The sequence below is a fragment of the Aethalodelphis obliquidens genome, unplaced genomic scaffold (genome assembly GCF_003676395.1).
Source record: "Aethalodelphis obliquidens isolate GAN/ISIS:26980383/991018 unplaced genomic scaffold, ASM367639v1 scaffold3, whole genome shotgun sequence".
Taxonomy (NCBI): Eukaryota; Metazoa; Chordata; class Mammalia; order Artiodactyla; family Delphinidae; genus Aethalodelphis; species Aethalodelphis obliquidens.
The window spans coordinates 36,464,937-36,482,657 of NW_020837947.1; the positions used below are offsets into that span (position 1 = coordinate 36,464,937).

General features: G+C 40.0%; 1 pseudogene; it reads right to left on the reverse strand.

The window, feature by feature from the left end:
- Nucleotides 1-15,661: 15,661 nt before the first annotated feature.
- Nucleotides 15,662-17,543, reverse strand: LOC113605885 (inositol-3-phosphate synthase 1 pseudogene; annotated as a pseudogene).
- Between the last annotated feature and the right edge of the window lie 178 nt (nucleotides 17,544-17,721).

Consider the following 17,721-nt stretch of genomic DNA (forward strand, 5'->3'; position numbering starts at 1 on the left):
TTAATGAACCAGAAGAGAGATCTGAGGAAAATAGAAAAGAACAGTTCTGAGATGATGAAGGCTGAAATTAAGGAACATAAAGAAAGTAGGCTCAAAAAACAGACTCTGCAGGATTCGATTATAAAAGGTACGTGGGAAGTGAGAGAGGGGGTTAGTATTGAAGACGCGTCTGAGATCTCTATCTTGGAAGACAGTGGAAATTGGAACTACCTGCAGAATATTTAAGTCGGATGCCCAGCTTTCAGTTATGGGTAAGAGCCAGGGCCTCAGGAGCAAGCAACATGCTGGAAGGACCTTGTTTTACAGAGGAAGACACTAAAGCCCATAAATGTGGTAGAAATTTTCCAAAAGTGGAAAAGCAGAAATTTTGATCTACATGTCAGAAGGATTGATTGCCAGCTAATTTGAGCTTAGTGTGGAATAGATGAAGACCAATATTAAGAATTCAAAGCATTTGTTTTTGCCCAAACTCCTACAGGATCATATGATAAGGTGTGGCATGATGGTTCGGTCACGTAAAAGCTCTTGATCACACTGCAACAAGTGAGTATTTTATCCTGACAAGTAGCTCATTAAAGAGAAATTATTTTTAGAGAATAAGTGAAATAAGTTAGTTGCTTTTGGGTAGCTACTAACTTATTCTTGATAGAGCAGAGCACATTACTAGAGTTAATAATGGTTGATGGCAGGGAAGCATTCACTGCTCAACATATTTTCCTTTTCAGTATTATTCAAACAAAATGGGCTATTTTTGCAAATAATTCTACTGAATTTTAACCAGTAATGAATGAAGGGGATGCCCTCACTTATTTATACATGAATATATTGTGTCAGTGTCAATAAGTTTACAAATTTACTATTAGTTTACTTATTTACTAGATCTTCTATTTTCTAGGACATTGTAATGATAATATAGAAACCTCTGTCTGAAATAATAGAGTTGGAAATCGTGATGCTTACCATAGTGAAATTAACAGAGGTGGCATGTATATAAAATCAATTTGTTTACCAATTTGTTAAAATGTACTGAGAGCTGGAACTCTACTGCCAATAATGTTTAAGCAAACTTTCTGTTTCATAATATACTTGAGCAGTAAAGGGCAATGGTTAAAGAATTCCGGCTTTTGTGGTCAAACACATCTGCTCTGTTGATCACTAGTTGTGCGGTTTTGAGTCAATTAAAGTAGCCTTTTCATGCCTTCATGGGTGGCAGTAGGAGGACTTTATCTCAAAAAATTCTGCTGATTGAATTAACTCCAGCTTGAGATGCACAATTCCTGATAAACTGCTCAAAATAGTGTTAGGTTTTAATAGAATTTGTCATTGCCTCAGTGCTGTCATGATATAGGCAACTATCAATTCTACTTACGAGACAGCTTTGATATGGAAATCTGATTAATAGAGTTTTCTGTATGTGGTTGTTACGAAAATGCAAACTTTAATGATGAGGTTCTTATAAAATTAGAAAATAAGAAAGCCATTTATATTGAGCTGCTGTGTTACAGGACTGTGTAAAGAAATTTCACGTATTTTGTCTCATATATTATTTCATATTTCACATATATTATTTCACTTTATGTGCACAAGAGTCCCATAGGACAGTAATATTCTTTTCATTTCAGAATTGAGATAAGAGAAATCCTGTTTCAAGAGCCACACAGATACTTAGTGGCAGAATCACATTCAAATCCCCTCAAGTCCCTATTTTTACTTTCTTGTAGGAAATATGATTAAGCTATAATATTGATTGAATGGAGATTAACTTTTCCTCATTTTGTTGCTTCCACTAAGTTAACTGCTTGAAGCCGGTCATGATGTAATCTTTTATTCCTGCTGTTGTGTATGTAACTATGCTGGAAATAAGTCATGAAACAATGATTGTTTTCGTAGTTTCTGGTTGATCTCTGATAAACTACCAATATATAGGTTACAAGGTCTGACTGATAAGAGCATAGTTAGATGGATAGATAGATAGATGGATAGATAGGTAGATGATAGATAGATAGACAGATATAGCTACTAGGAAAAACAAGGGCCAGTCTGGCTTGACCACAAATGGGTAAAAGACTAATTCTGATGAGAATCTAGAAACTTGGGCATTTGTAAAGTCTTAGGAATGTGCCCTTAAACCTTAGCAGCTAGGAGAAGTTAAACCAGCAGGAGGATGTAACAGAGGGGAAAATGACTCCACCCTCCACAATTCTCAAACATAGTTTAACATCAAAAAATGACATATAATAATACATTGGTAAACCTTTTAAATACTTGTATATTCAAGTATATGAGTGGACATGCTGTTTTATAAACATGCATAGAAAGAAAGAATTTCATGTTAATAAAATTAGAGTTTGCATTGCATTTGAAAAACATAAATTATTCCATATTTAAATATTTGGATTGAGATCCAGATTTTTTTTTAACTTTTTCTGGATTTATTATATAATTTAGGTATTTTGGGTTTAGCGTTTGCTTATATTGAAAATTTGATAGTTTTAGCTTTGTGAAGGCCGGAGTTTATATTCCAATCTTAGTCCGCCCTCTCCTGGTTACTGATAAGTATAAAAGATTCTGAATTTTCTCAATGGATTCCAAGATTTGTGTCAACATTTCTATTTCTGTATTTTTATAATTAAATTTCTGAAACGTGACTGTAAATCACCACATTTGATAGTTGACGACTGACCAGTTTACCTGAAGTACAGTGTGTGATGATCAGGAACCCATCTGTATGCACCAGGAACTTCTAAGAAGCTTCCTTTTGGGAGTCAAGATGCTTTGAATCTCAGGGGTCAAATGGGAACACCATAAGGGAAGAAGAAAGAAGGAAGAAAATGGAGGTAATTCAGTAGTTGCTATATGTCAAATGAAGTACTAGGTATTTCCCAGCCATCTGGGAAATCTGGGAGATCAGTGGTTGCTGATTTGACAAAAAAGGAAATTGAGGTTCAAAGAGCTTAAGTGACTTTCTCAGTATCACATAACTGGTAGAGCCAGGCATATGATGCTTTGTTGACTCCAAATCCTGTCCTCTCTTCACTAATACATAATAAAAGGTAGAGAAGCAGAAAAAGAGTGACCTATGGCAGAGAAGAGTTAGTGATTTATTTATTCAATTACGCATTTAATGAGCACGATTCAATTTGTGGATTGTGGTGTATATATTGTTAAAATAATTTAAACATACTCTAATTTACAATATTTTAGTGGGCAGTTAGATTGAGCTATAAATAGTGTCAGATGTCAGATAATCTCTTCATTACATAGTAATAACACAAACTAACAAGTAAGAGCAAGTAAGAACAAATTGCATTCTTCTAATTCTTCATTTTAACACACACACACAAATTGTGTTTTTCTTATCCCCCAGAGGAAAGGGAAGGAAAGAGACAGGATAGAAAGAGGCTAATTTTTACCTAGTGCTGACTACCTGTAAGTGTTTTATGTATTTTGTTTTTATTAATTGTCTCAACAACCCCGTGGTGTGAGGCATTGATTTTTAATTATCCTGATAAGATAACCACATATCCTGGCTTGCTAGATAGTCCTGGTTTACTCTTGTTGTCCTGAGATAACTATTACTAGCGCCTCCTTTCACTCTTAAAAATATCCCAATTTGGACAACGTACTATATGTCCTTCTAATTATCTCTGTTCTGTACTTGTAGAAACCAAGACCCAGAGAAGTTAAGCAACTTGGCCAAGGTGGTCAGTTTGTAAGTTGCCACGTAAGGACTGGGAGAAAACTCTGCCTGACCCTAAAACCCATACTCTTCTTACTGTGCCAAGGTTGTGTCTGTCACAACATCTTCCGAATTTCTTCATAGCCTTTTTGACTCTCTCTTGCCTATTGAGGCATATGATTTACTGCTTATCTTGTAGGCTTTATAGGATAAGTCCTAACTGCCATTAAACTTTCCACATAAAATATAATTTCATCTTCAAAAGGAAAAACAGATCTTGCTGATAGGACCACTCATGGATGCTAACAGCCTTTTTAAACTGCTTCCTCCAGTTGCTTTGTAAAGCCATCCCCATACAGTGCTTAACTAGGTCATATCAGAAGCTTCTTGTGGTATTGAAAGACTGTATTATCTTTATTTAATATTCTGCCCTTTCTCTAGTGCTCTATCAGATCAAAGTGTTAACCTTGTTGAGTAATAATTTTGCTAATGAGTTCCTGGTAAAATTGTGTCATTATTAGAGAAGAGAGGATCATTTGAATTAAAACTATCAATGCTGGGGTCAAATGTCAAGTAAACCAGATCCTTGAAATTTATCCTCAGGAAAGCTGTCCACGGGTGAAACATGCTGTATGAATATAGGGTGAGGGGTGGAGGGTAGGGAGTAAGTTGAAGCCAAAATGTGAAGCACAGCAAGAACGCCCTTGGGGGAAAAACGTACAAAAAGTCAGCTTCGGGGCTGTATCGGAGGTGTGTACCTAAAGGGAAGTGGTTTTACCCCCTTTTGCTTAAAGGTAGTTGAGGGTGGGGGAACTGAACAGCCAGATAGTAAAATATTATGCTTGATACAACTCATTAACTTTAATGTGACTTAACACATTTCTTCTCCCAGGAGTATTTTGTTTTCTTTTCTTTCTCCCAGATATTTAAAAAATGAGAATATAGACAGAAATTTCAACATAGGTTGACAGCCTAGACACCCTTCCATGAGGGGTCTGCCTGCAAAGTCTCAATGCAGAGGTGAATGCTATTTTACCTGGCAGTTGGTGGGGTGTCTCTCAGGACTTAAAGAAATATTATGAATGACGATTTTAAAAAGCTGCTCCCTTTCTGGGCTCTGTTCTTGACATAAAATTCCCAATTATATACTATATTTTTTTCTCTCTCTCTCTCTCTGCTTAAAATAACATATACATAATACAAGTGTTATCATAAACGTTCTCACATTTGTGTGAGAAACACTTTTGTGTTTTATGTGGGGAGAAAAGGAATATTTGGTGCATAATGAGGGAGAAGGAGAGAGAAATGTTTCAAAATCTACACTTTGTACCGAGAAAAACCATCCTGGATTTTGCAAAAGCACTTCTACAAAGTCAGCAAGCTGAGAAGCTCTCGAATTTTTGCAAAGTCCACCTGGAAGAATTATTTACCATTTTATCAGCATCTTCTTTCTCATCTTGGCTTATTAGGGATTGCCAAAATGTATTACAAAGTACGTTAAAAGAAGCCTCCCTTTCTTTTTCTACTCACATATCCTTGTGTCTAGCCTCTTAATAGCCCATAATCAGGTGAGTTGTTTATGCTGCTGTTAAGTGAAGACGGCCTTATACTGGAGGTACCCTGGTGTGTTGCCATGGAGATGCCATGAGCACTGATTGAGCATGAGGATTTTGGGCCACACTGTGGAAATAAGCATAGAGAGAAGACAAGTTGAGATTTTCTTTAAAAGGATCCAAAATAACATCAGTTATACTCATACCTTTCTTATGCAACAGATACTTCCTTTAAAGAGTTTATTTTTCATAAAAAAAAAAATCCTGTTATAGATACATTAAAGAAGCCTGATAGTTATTGTTGGCTAATCTGGAAACAAAGAAAATGAGGATTTTTGTTGTTGCAGTTGTTGTTAGTGATAACAATACCTACTCCCTGGTTATATTATTTTAGTATAATTAAATACTATAATATATGTCAAGCATTCAGCACGGCTTTTAACAAGCAGGCAGATTCCTGAAGCTGCCCCTTAAGACTCCCATTCCCTGGTTATTCAACCAAAGACTAAACTAGACATTGCTCTATAGAGCAATCTAGGAGAGACTCTACAAATGTAATTAAGGTTACTAATCAGCTGACCCTAAAATAAATTGTCTTGGGTTACCTGGATGGACCCTGAGAAGCAGAAGAGAAAGGTAGAAATATCAGTTACATCAGTTAGAGGGCTGTGACAGAAGAAGTCAGAGATACCTGAAATGTAAGAAAAATTCAGTCCAACATTTATGAGCCAAGGAATGTGGCAGCCTCCAGAAGCTGCCCCTGGACAACAGCTACCATGGAGACAGTTACTCCAGTCCTACAACTGTGTGGAGCTGAATTCCAATAACAACCAAGTGAGCTTGGAAACAGACTTCTTTCCAGAGCTTCCAGAAAGGAATACAGCCCTGCTAATGCTTTGATTTCAGCACTGTGGGACCCAGAGAAGCTATCTGACTCCCAGAACTCTAAGATAATCAATCTGTGTTGTTTTAAGCAGCTAGATTTATGGTAATTTGTTATGGCATCAATAGAAAACTAATACAGGCACTAAGGAATGAGCAATGCATGTCTTTCCTTTTCTTCCTCTTTCCGCACTGCCCCCATCTTCCAATTAACATTGCTCTCTTCCTCCATTATTGGCAATTTGTTGTTATTACATACTGTACTTGCAATCAGAAGGAGTAAGAGAAAAAGAATGCTGCTCTCTCTCTCCCCTTGTCTTGTTCATCCTCATCTCCTCTTCCCCCAGCAGGTTCAAAGTGATAGATATGCTGTAGTGGCCGGAAGTATGACCAAGATTATTTAGGGCATGGGGGAAGAAACATTTCACTGTTTCTTTACATAACCCTCCCCACCCCCGTACCCTGTTCTTAGGTTAAAGCAAATTTCATGAATTAAAACAAAGAAAGAAAAAGGTGAAAGTGTCTTAGGAATAGGCTTATTTCTAATGTAGTACTTGTTTATTTTTGTAAAACATAGTGGAGGTGATTGAGAAAGTAGCAATCATGAGTTTGTAAGAAGGATAGAAATCTATGAACATCCTCATCAAGGTCAGAGTCATTAGTGCCCAATGTCTGTCTTACCATCAAGATTTCCTCCTCTTAATGGGTTGATATTCAACATGTGAAGTGCCCAGCTCCACTATAGCATCATATAATAGATGACATCCTCCCAAGCCAAATGCATCCCTTAGATAAAAACAGTTGATGATAGAAGGTTGTGATGTGTTTAAGTGGGAAGTGAAATGGATCTGGAAAGTTAAACCACATCCTGTACGACCTTAGTGGAGGTCTCTACGTTAGGGCCTCCCTAGAAACCAGTCTGTCTTGGTTGGGTGCTCTCTTCAGCATATTCAGCATCTCAGGTTTAAATGAGTAGAGTTTTTTCCAGATGAACATCTTGGGAATAGAGGATATTTGCAAAATAGCAAGCATAATTTTGCACCATAAAGTCTAAGCTGGTCATAGAGGAAAGTAGACTCCCAGGCTGAAAGTGATCACTTTGGGGTAATGAAAGTTTACACTTGACATATGGAAGGTGATCAGAAGATATCAATGTATAATGTGAGAATGTACAGCTTAGAATAAAGTCAAGAATTTCCTGGAACTGAACTTTTTATCATCATCATTAATTATGATATTAAAAATACTTCGTGGTTGTGGGGAGTTTTAGAATTTATTTTAAAAATTCTCTCTTACAAAACCTTCTCACAGGAGCACTGTGAGGTAGATATCATTATTATTTCCACATTACATATTAAAAGAAGCAAAGTCTCAAATAGTTACAGCACTCCAAAGGTCATTTATTAAGAAGTGGTGAAGATGAGATTCACATTAATGCTTTCTAATCCCTACCTTCTCCACAAAGGTAATTGGAGAAGACTAGTATACAGTTCTTTTTCCTCCCCCATTTAAAAAAATTGTTGTAAAATATACATAACATAGGGCTTCCCTGGTGGCGCAGTGGTTGAGAGTCCGCCTGCCAATGCAGGGGACACGGGTTCATGCCCCGGTCCTGGAAGATCCCACATGCCGCGGAGCGGCTAGGCCCGTGAGCCATGGCCGCTGAGCCTGCACGTCCGGAGCCTGTGCTTCGCAATGGGAGAGGCCACAACAGTGAGAGGCACGCGTACCACAAAAAAAAAAAACAAAAAAAAAAAAAAATATATATATATATATATATATATATATATATACATAACATAAAATTTGCCTCTTAACCATTTTCAATTGTACAGTTCAGTGGTATTAAGTACATTGATATTCTTGTGCAACCATTATCATCATCCATCTCTAGAACCCTTTTCATCTTCCAAAACTGAAATGCTGCACCCATTAAATAGTAACTCCCCATTGTCCCCCTTCCCCCATTCTGGCAACCACCATTCTACTTTTTGTCTCTAAGAATTTGAGGTACCACATATAAGTGGAATTATATGATGATTTATCTTTTTGTTACTGAACAGTCCTTTTTAATTCAAAATAAGAATTCTAGGACTCTTGCAGGTCAAGATAAGCTAAGAAATGTTTTTTGTTTTTTGTTTTTCAGGATTCTTGACTTGCCAAGTGATGTTCTCCCACCACTTCCAGTGAATCATTTGCAGACTTCATGTTTCTCATTCCTGTGGGCTCTGATAGGCTGGAGATCCTGGTTCCTGGGGGATGGAGTGTGAGGAGGGTTCCCTACAAAAGATACAGTAAATGACCCATTGATCCTGAAACTGTAAACTGCCGCCTGGTCACTTAGGGGTTCTCATGCTAAGGGACCAGGAGGCATAGAAAGGAGTACTACAATTGGCAGGGAAAATTGATCTGTCCTCTTTCAAGAGGCAATGGAATTGTTGTTACATATGGAAACAGGGAAAATTATGTCTAGAACTCGGATTCACTGGAGTGTTTCTTGGTACTGTCAGGCATGGTAATAACTTGATGGACAATTGCAAAAACCAATGCCTGGCAAAGAACAAAGAACCAAGGGCATAGACTCCTCAGTGGTGAAGGTCTGGGTCATCCCACCAGATAAGCACCCTAGGCCAGCTGAAGATGAGGCAGAAGTGAGGGAAATCTAGAACAGACTAGAGAATAAGGAGATGATGAATACTAATTACAGCCTGATTACCAGTTAGTATTTCTCAGCTACCTCTCAAGAAATCTGTGACAGAGTGGGGCTCAGTGTGAGGTATGAGCAGATCTGAGAGGTGCAAGGAGTATTACAGCAGACGCCTTTATTGGCCCCCGCCTTGTCTCCTTGGTCTACCTCCAATCTCAGCCATTGCCCAGGTGGGTAGTTTTGTATGAGCTCATGTTCAACTTGTGCTGGCAGCTGTTCCATCTTAAGAGTATACTGTATACGTTTGCACTTTCAGGGTCTTCTCTAATGCCATGGCATCCTACTTGGCCCTTGGGTAAGGGTAGCTCAGAAGTGCAGGGGGAGTTAGAGTGCCCCCAGGGACAGCTCTCATCCAAAAGGTGATGATGGGAACCAGTAGATGAATGCTCCAGATTCCAGTTCTCTGAGTAGTAATTCCAGGGAGGCATTTTCTACCCGTCTCAGAGTATCAGTGATAACAAAGTCTCTATAGCCATTTTTTTCTTTTCTTTTTTTTTTTTCCTACTTCCTTGGAACAACTCCCCAGTTAATGACCTACTTCCAAGTCCTTGAATTCTTCCAGAAAGCAAATGAGCAGAAAAGTGTTTGCAGAAATGACATTAACATTAGGATCCATCAGAAGATGAACTTGAAGGATAGCTCCCATTAGCATATTTAAGTTTAAGCATGTATCTTTCAAAATGTATGGCTAAATAATCTATTTTTTGGGAAGGATTTTTGCACAAAAACAATTTGACTTTCGTTGTCTTAATACTAATTATTATCATTTGTAGTTGCAGATGGTAAATCTGTACAATTCTTTTATAAATTTTTTGGTGACACAATGAAATTTAAAAGCATATCTGTATATGTGACTCAAGATAAGGTGTTACTTATCACTTGTTCAGCAACTACTTTTTACTGGGTATTTTTTCATAACTACCTTATGAACTGGGTGGACATTATTAACTTCTAGATTTATACCTTATGAAGATAATATGCCTTAGAAAAAGTAAGTTTCTTTCCCAAGATCACACAGATGTTGAATGGCTCAAACAGGATTTAAATCTAGGAATTTCTGTCTCCAAGGTCCATGTTCTTACTATCATATCTTAAAAGAGGTTATTAGGAAACCCTAAAATGAATTTTCATAATGCCTGGAACAGTTATAATCAGACCTTGTATTTTCTAACATAATCAGAGCAATTATAAAAACAAAATTTTGGATATGCATAAGAAATAAGAGAACATTAAACAGTTTAATCTTTATCAGGTAGTTGAAGGTATTAAAATATTAATAACCAGATATTAGTTAATAAAACTGTATACTAATATGTTTAGTAGCATTAAAATTTTACATAGAGTCACTCAGTGAGATAAAAGTATATTGCAAATATGATAACTAAGATAGAGAAATGGTAAATGTTTGGTAGACTTTCACCCAAAGAAAGTCATAGATCTTGGGCAATAGGTCACCTGGGATTGTCACTCACATTTAAATAATAAAAAAACTCAACATCTTGCTTTGTGATTATATTTGATTTAAGGAATCAAATCAAAAGATGGAAACTAGTGGGCAAAAGATAGACTCACCATACTTAAGAATCTAAAATAATCACAAAAATAAACATAAAATTTTCCTTTGAGAGAGAGGTATATAGAGTTCACAAGAAGGTTCTGCCCCAGCTAGAGGAGGCTTCCTTTGAGGTAGCTCGAAGGAACTTTGAGTGAGATCTCTTTCAGTTATCCACTGTTAGGTAAAAAATTGGCCCAATTTGGTGGCGTGAAACAACCATTTATCTTGCTCATAAGTTCTGGGGATGATGAATTTGGTCAGGACATAGCAGATATATTTTTTTGTTTCTGCTCCATGGTGTCTGGAAGCTTAAATGGAATATCCAAAGGCCCAGTGTGTGTGTTAGTGGGGGGGTCGGGGGTGGGGGAGGGTGGGAGGTGGATTCTAAGGCTGGGAATCAGAGCCTTCTAAGTGCTCAGTCACCCAGCTGGCTGTAGCTTGGGACTTCTTTTGGGACTTTTGACCAGAGCACCCACACGTGGTCTCTCCATAAAGCCTGGACTTCCCCACACATAATGGCTGGGTTCTAGTTCCAAGCTTCCTGAGAAAGAGAGAGCTAGACAGAAGCTATATGATGGCGTTGTTTCTACTACATTCTGTTCTCAAGGCAGCCACAAAAGCCAGCCCAGGTTCAAGGGAAGGGGAAATAGACTCTTCCTCTTTATGGAGAAAGGCAAGATTCTGGAAAAGCTCACAGGGGACAGGAAGTATTGTTAAGACCATTTTTGGTGAAGGCTAACGTATCACAGATCTGAAGAATGAGTAGAAATTAACTGAGCTAAGGAGTGGGTGTGAGATAGGACGAAGAGGAAGAGCATTCTAACAGAAGGAAAGAGGACCACAGAGGACTTTCACACCTGGAGAGAGGAGTGGTACTATTTAATGAGACAGGAAACACCAGTTCTGATGGAAGATCAAGTGTAGAGTTTTGCTTTGAGATGATTTTAAACACTCAAATTCAAATGTCAGTTCACAGGGCTAGGAACTCAAAGTATTCATCAGACTATATCAAATAGATTTTCCCATGGTTCAGTCTCCACTTATAAGCTGAAAACTCCAACCTTCCTTAAATTACTCTGGCATATCAAAAGTTTCTCATTTAGTCCTTCCTTTAACCAATAAGTAAATATTGAGCACCATAAGTACCAATTACTGTTCGAAGTACAAGTGATACTGTTGGGAAGAAATCAGAGTTCCTGTCCACATGGAATTTATATTCCAGTGATATAAGTTCAACCCATAGGCGGTCAACTCACAGAGAGATAACTATAGTCATCGCTTGGTATCTGCAGGGGATTTGTTCCAGGACCCCCCTGAGATACTAATATCCTCAGGTGCTCAAGTCCCTTACATAAGATGGTATAGTATTTGTATATAACTTATGCACATCCTTCCATATACTTTAAATCATCTCTAGATTATTTATAATACCCAATACAATGTAAATGCTATGTAAACAGTTGTCACCATGCTACAAATTCAAGTTTTGCTTTTTGGAATGTTCTATAATCTTTTCAGAATATTTTTTTTTCTCCCGTTGCAGAGCACAGGCTCTGGACACACAGGCTCAGCTGCCATGGCTCACGGGCCCAGCCGCTCCGTGGCATGTGGGATCTTCCCAGACTGGGACACGAACCCATGTCCCCTGCATCAGCAGGCAGACTCTCAACGATTGCGCCTCCAGGGAAGCCCTTTTCGGAATATTTTTGATCCACATTGGTTGAATCCTTGGATGCAGAGCCTATAGATAAGGAAAGCTGACTGTATAAATAACTGTAAGTGCTATGAGGAGAAAAGACAAGGCATATATGGTACTAGAGAGTGACAGGTGGCAGTCATTTTAGACTTTAAAGGGAAGATACCTTTAATAAAATGATATTTAATAGCAGCCTGCTGGTGGGGATGGTGGGGGAAAGGCTATCTTTGACCAACTGAGCTGCTATATTGATCCACCTGAGCAGGATTCTGACTTGGAAGTGTTCAGTCATGACTCCATAGACAAGAGCTTCATCCTATTGGTTCCTCAGCCAAGCACATACTCCAAATGTCTGATGACTTGATTGAAATGGAGTGCCCGCATGCAAGTACCAGTGGGAAGAATGTTTGAAGCAAAGGGAGAGGCAGTTGTAAAAGCCCAAGTTAGGTGTGCTCCTGATATATCTGAGAAAGAACAAGGTAGCCAGTTTGACTGGAGAGAAAGTGGTAGATGAGGTTGCTGATGTATCCAGGGAGCAGCTCATGGAGGGCCACTTAGTCATGGTAAGGAAGGTTGACTTTATTTTAAATACAATAGGAAGCTATCAACAATTTCAGGTAGAAGAATGACATGATCCTAAATATATTTTAAATGGATCTGTCAGGCTGCTGTGTGAAAACAAGCAGGAGGGGTTAAGAGTGGGAGCAAGGAAGCTAGGAAGGAGGTTATTGCAGAGATCCAGAAAGAGAAAACAGTGCTTAGATCAGGCCGATGGAGGCAGAGATACTGAGAACAATCAGATTTGGGATAGAGATTGAAGGTGAAGCCTACAAGAAACCTCCTCTCTTCCAGGTCATCTTATAGCATTGCGGTTTCCATCCACCCTGCCACATTCACCACCTGGAATGAGCTGGTTTGATTCACTTCCCAGGCTACTGTGCTCCTATAGCTCACCTGGTCCATAAAATGCCCTCTCCTATCATATCATGTGTTGCCTCACCAAAGGGGAGAGAACATGCTTCCTGCCTCTCTGACGTGACTCACCGTGCTTGGTCCCAGCATGTGTGCCTTGTCTCTCTGTTTCTCGAGTGATTTTTTTTTTCCCCCATGATGCTTCTTGATCTCTTAAGCAAAAGGATGCTGTTGACCCCATCCCTCTGCTATCCAGGCAGTACTGGATATGTTGTGTTGAGGCACTACCTAATGACAGCCCATTCCCCAAGAGTCCCTGAGGTAGTGTGGGCAACAGAACATTGAGAATCTGTGTGGTACGGTTATCTTTAAGCTCTGGTACATCAGTTAATGATTTTCACCATTGTAGGAATCTTAGAACTTTAAAAAGTGAAACCAGCTTATGGTGAATTGTACAATAAGATTCACTGTCTTATATCCGAAGGCATTTGTTCTTCCTTTTGTAATGACACTCATTTATTTAATACTTAAATATTTACTTGCCTTTGCCTTCCTTTGTGCTTTATCCTGAAAATTGTCTTTTAAATCTGTAAAATGCCTCAAGCTTTTTTGGAATCAAGAAAGGAGTCCAATATTAAATGAACAAATGAATGAATATTTAAGTAAATAAAATACTTTGTCTCAGCTTAAAATGAAGACCTAGAAAAAAGAAACAATTATTTACCTTACAGAGGAAAGCTTCATGAGGCATCTTAAAGCTTATTTTCATGTGTATGAAAGGGAATGATGAACAAATATTGAATTTCTTTAAATATAGGACCTCAGAAAATGATCTTGGGTATTTTTTTCAAACTGAAATATATTTGACATATAACACTGTGTAAATTTAAAGTGTACAACATGTTAATTTGACACATTTAAATATTATAATGTGATTGCCATAGTAGTGATAATTAGCACCTGTATGACCTTGAGTATATATCATATATATCCAAGAATAGAATATGTACTTATTAGGAAGAATTTCTGTACAAAGACAATTGTGAAATATTGGGAAGAATTAATGAAGGTAGTTATGGCTGGGACTTCTTAGATGATTCTTTAAAATAACTTGTTTTCTTCTGCGTGAGACTACTTGCAATTCTACGTGGAAAAGAAGATAGAATAGATGAGTTAAATAAAAATAATTTTTACAAATAAAATATACACTTAATATGTGACTTTCCAATAAATATATTTTTGGAAAAAATTTTAAAAATAACGTGTAGTTTTAAAATGTTTTAACGATAAAACTTTTGGTTATATAATGCATTGCATCTCATTTGAAGCAATTTTAAATGGGATATTTAAAGGAAAAAAATGATAAATTATGGGCAAAACACAACAGCAAGTCAAATTTATGATCTCTTTTTCTTGTTTTTGTCTCTACAGTCAGTTTGACGACTAGTGCTCTAATTGATTGTTAGACGTGCCAGAACAGATTCAACCATTCACTTAAACCAGAAAACATATTAGGGTTAAGGATGAATAATTCAAGAAATATTTTGGTGGAGCTCTTTTCACATTGCAACTCTAATCAGCAGATGGAATTTAATAGCACCTGGATTAGGCAGAAACTAATGAGGTAAAAATTTCTTCCTCTATACCTACAAAAAAATGTTCTCATTTGCACTAGGAATTTTTAAAGGGAGAAATCATTCAGATTATATTTTTTGAGTACACAGAAGGTATAGCAAGTTAGTTGAGAGCCTCCCACATGAGAGAAAAGATATATGCTTTTGGATCAGAGATGAATTCACAGCAAAATGTACTCTATTGGGCTACTAGCCAAAGCGGCTTATCTGTGTTGCTTGTCACTTAATACACACAGATTCTCACATACACCCATATGCAACTACTGCTACTGCTGCTCTCCAAAATTCAACTTTAACCAAGGGAATTTCCAGCCAGGCACTACTCACTTGCCTTTCACCTCCTGTTCTCTCTCCTCCCTTCTGATTGACTGGTCTTCAGTATGTCACACTGTTGATTGATAACTTCTTGAAATAACCTCCATTTCCATAACTTCCTGGGGGACCGTAAAGATTTAGTCCTATAATACCTGGTATAGTGGTTCCTGGCCTGTGCAGGCTTGGACTAGACTGTGCATTCTGGGGGTGGCTGCCTCTGCAGATACAGGCAAACCGAGACGTGGGTGACTCTGTGTCTGAGTCTCCTATGACTAAAGAGGAAGTATTCACTTCCGCTTAAAAGCACCAACTGCTGTCCAGTGAGAGTTGTCGCTGGGTGGCATTGCTGCCTCCTTACAAATGCCTTTATGAGCCTAAGGGAGTGCAGCTTGCTACTCTGAATTTTTAAAAAAATTAGCCTAGGGTAAAATTATGATGATATTTTCTGGATCTTGTGGCATTTGTAGTATGTATCACTTTTAATAATTTGTAACTTGTTTTGACTTTCTCAGTCTAATCCTTTGGTTCTAAGAGCAATATGAATTTAATAGCATGTAAATTCAGCTGTTTTAGATGGTCAGTGAATTAATAGTAAAAGAGGAGAAAGAACGAATCTGTTGCCTATCCCTTGTTTCTCACGGTGACCGCAAAATTTTGTTTTTTTTAGTTTTATGTTTCACACATAACAATAACATAGTTTAAATAAACTTCTGTTTTGTTAACCCAGTATTGTTTGTTATAGGATAAAAATAGTAAAACCAAGAAAGCTGTGTTGTTTTGATTAAAGAACTTAGCTTGGTTTTGGTGATGGTGATTGTAAATCTACTGATTTGCTGTATAAAACTTTTTTTTTTTGATAGTGGCACTAGCTTTATTATCTTTGGGGGTCTGGAAAGGTTGGGTTCTGAGGAGCAATGGGGACAGGAGTTATGGTGGAGCTGTATGGCCATGGCCTTTAGGTGGTGGGCATCTGGGGTGACTCGGCCTACAAGTGCCCATTGGCGTCACCAGTATAGCCACTGGGGGCGGTGGGCACTGGTCCTTTCTTGCAAGGCACAGGTGACAGCCACAAGCCCAACTCCCTTGAGGCCAGGGCACACCATCTTGCGCTCCAGAAGCTTGTGGTTCTGCGGCCAGAGTCCCACGCAGGCTGTGAGGATATTCTCCGTGCAGCTGCGGGGGCAGAAAGACACGTTGACCACCTGGCTGCCTGGCGGCGCAAGCGGCACCTGGAAGAGGATGCCAAGTTGAGCAGCAACAGCACGGGGTGGAAGCTCTGCGGCTGTGGGTCGACGTCGGTGCAGAAGCTCACACGCTGGCACAGTTCTGTCAGCAGCGCCAGGTCCAGCATGATGGGCCCGGCCAGGAGCGAGTCCTCGCACGTGTTGAGCAGCACCAGCGTGTTGGTACCGCCCAGCATCAGCTCTGATTGCTCATCCAGGGCACGCTTGCTGTCGCCCACGTATGGCACATACTTGATGATGACACAGTGACCGGGCTCCACAAACGGCTAGTAGAGCGCTGGGTTGCTGTGCACCGTGTCGTCCACCACGCTGCTCTTGGACATCTCCTTGGAGCAGAACTGTGGCGGGGTCGACAGGTTCTGCCGGTCATTGTTGCCCAAGTGGTTGTACCTCACGATGGACGTGGTCTCGTGGCCAGAGCAGATAAGCAAACCCACGAGCACGGACTTGACCTTGGTCTGGCCCGACCTTAAGTCGTCTCCACCCACAAAGAGGCTGCACTGCCACTTGAACTCGAGGGCACCAGGCACCAGCATGGTCAGTGGGGACCCACCGAGTAAGGAGCAGCCCTTCAAGATGCTGGCCACCACAAACAGCATGGAGGGCGACACTTCCAGGCCCAGCTGGATGGTGCTCAGCAGGTTTTCAGCGGTGTCATTGAGGCCCGGGATCACTTCGGAAAAGTGCTCCGTATTCGCTGTCTTCCGCACGATGACTTCAGCCAGCCCGGCGCCGGACTGGAAGCTGCAGTAGTCGGTACAAATCAGCTCCAGCTGCTAGGCGCGCGTGCCCAGGATGACGTAGTCGGCCCGCGCGCTCCGGTTATTTAGCCGCGAGGAACTCTGGGAGGTAGACGGAGGGCCGCAGAAGCAGAGCCTCCAGGTGCGGCCACGGTTTTTCCTGTGGCTCCTGTGTGCACTGCATCGCTTCCGTCAGGTTCAGAGACGATTATGGCCCAGACGTCGAATGCGAGGTCGTCGGGCGCCACCATGGGCAGCAGCGAGCTGAAGGGCACGAATACGTCCTGGCTTTCTTTGACCAGGCCCAGGTTAACGGGGCCGCCTGCGTCAGCGAGACTTTGTAGTTGGTCTCCTTCTGGCAGGTGCGCGTGGGCCAGGACAGGCGCAGTCGGTGGGCCAGCACTGCAGCAGTCTGGAGCCTTTGTTCGCGCCCCAGCCCACAAGCACGACCGCGAGCCCGGGCACCTGCCGGGCGGTCCGGAAGGTGAAGCCCGTGGACCTGGCGTGCCTCTTGAGGATGGCGGCTTCGCGGCTGATGCACGTCATCCGGTACTTACTGCACCTCGCTGGCCTTGGACTGTAGACCATGTTGGACTCTGGACCACAAACTCGGTGGCGACCTCCATCGCAACGAGCGGCACGGAGTCAGCTGGGACAGCGGCGGACAGCTAAGTAAAACTTTAGAAAGCTTTTAATAGAGCTATAAAGTGAGTCATAAAATGAATTTTTATATAAAAAGATATCACATAACAGTTTAAATTCAACTTGGTTTGAATCAAACATATCCTCATAGACCGAAGACTC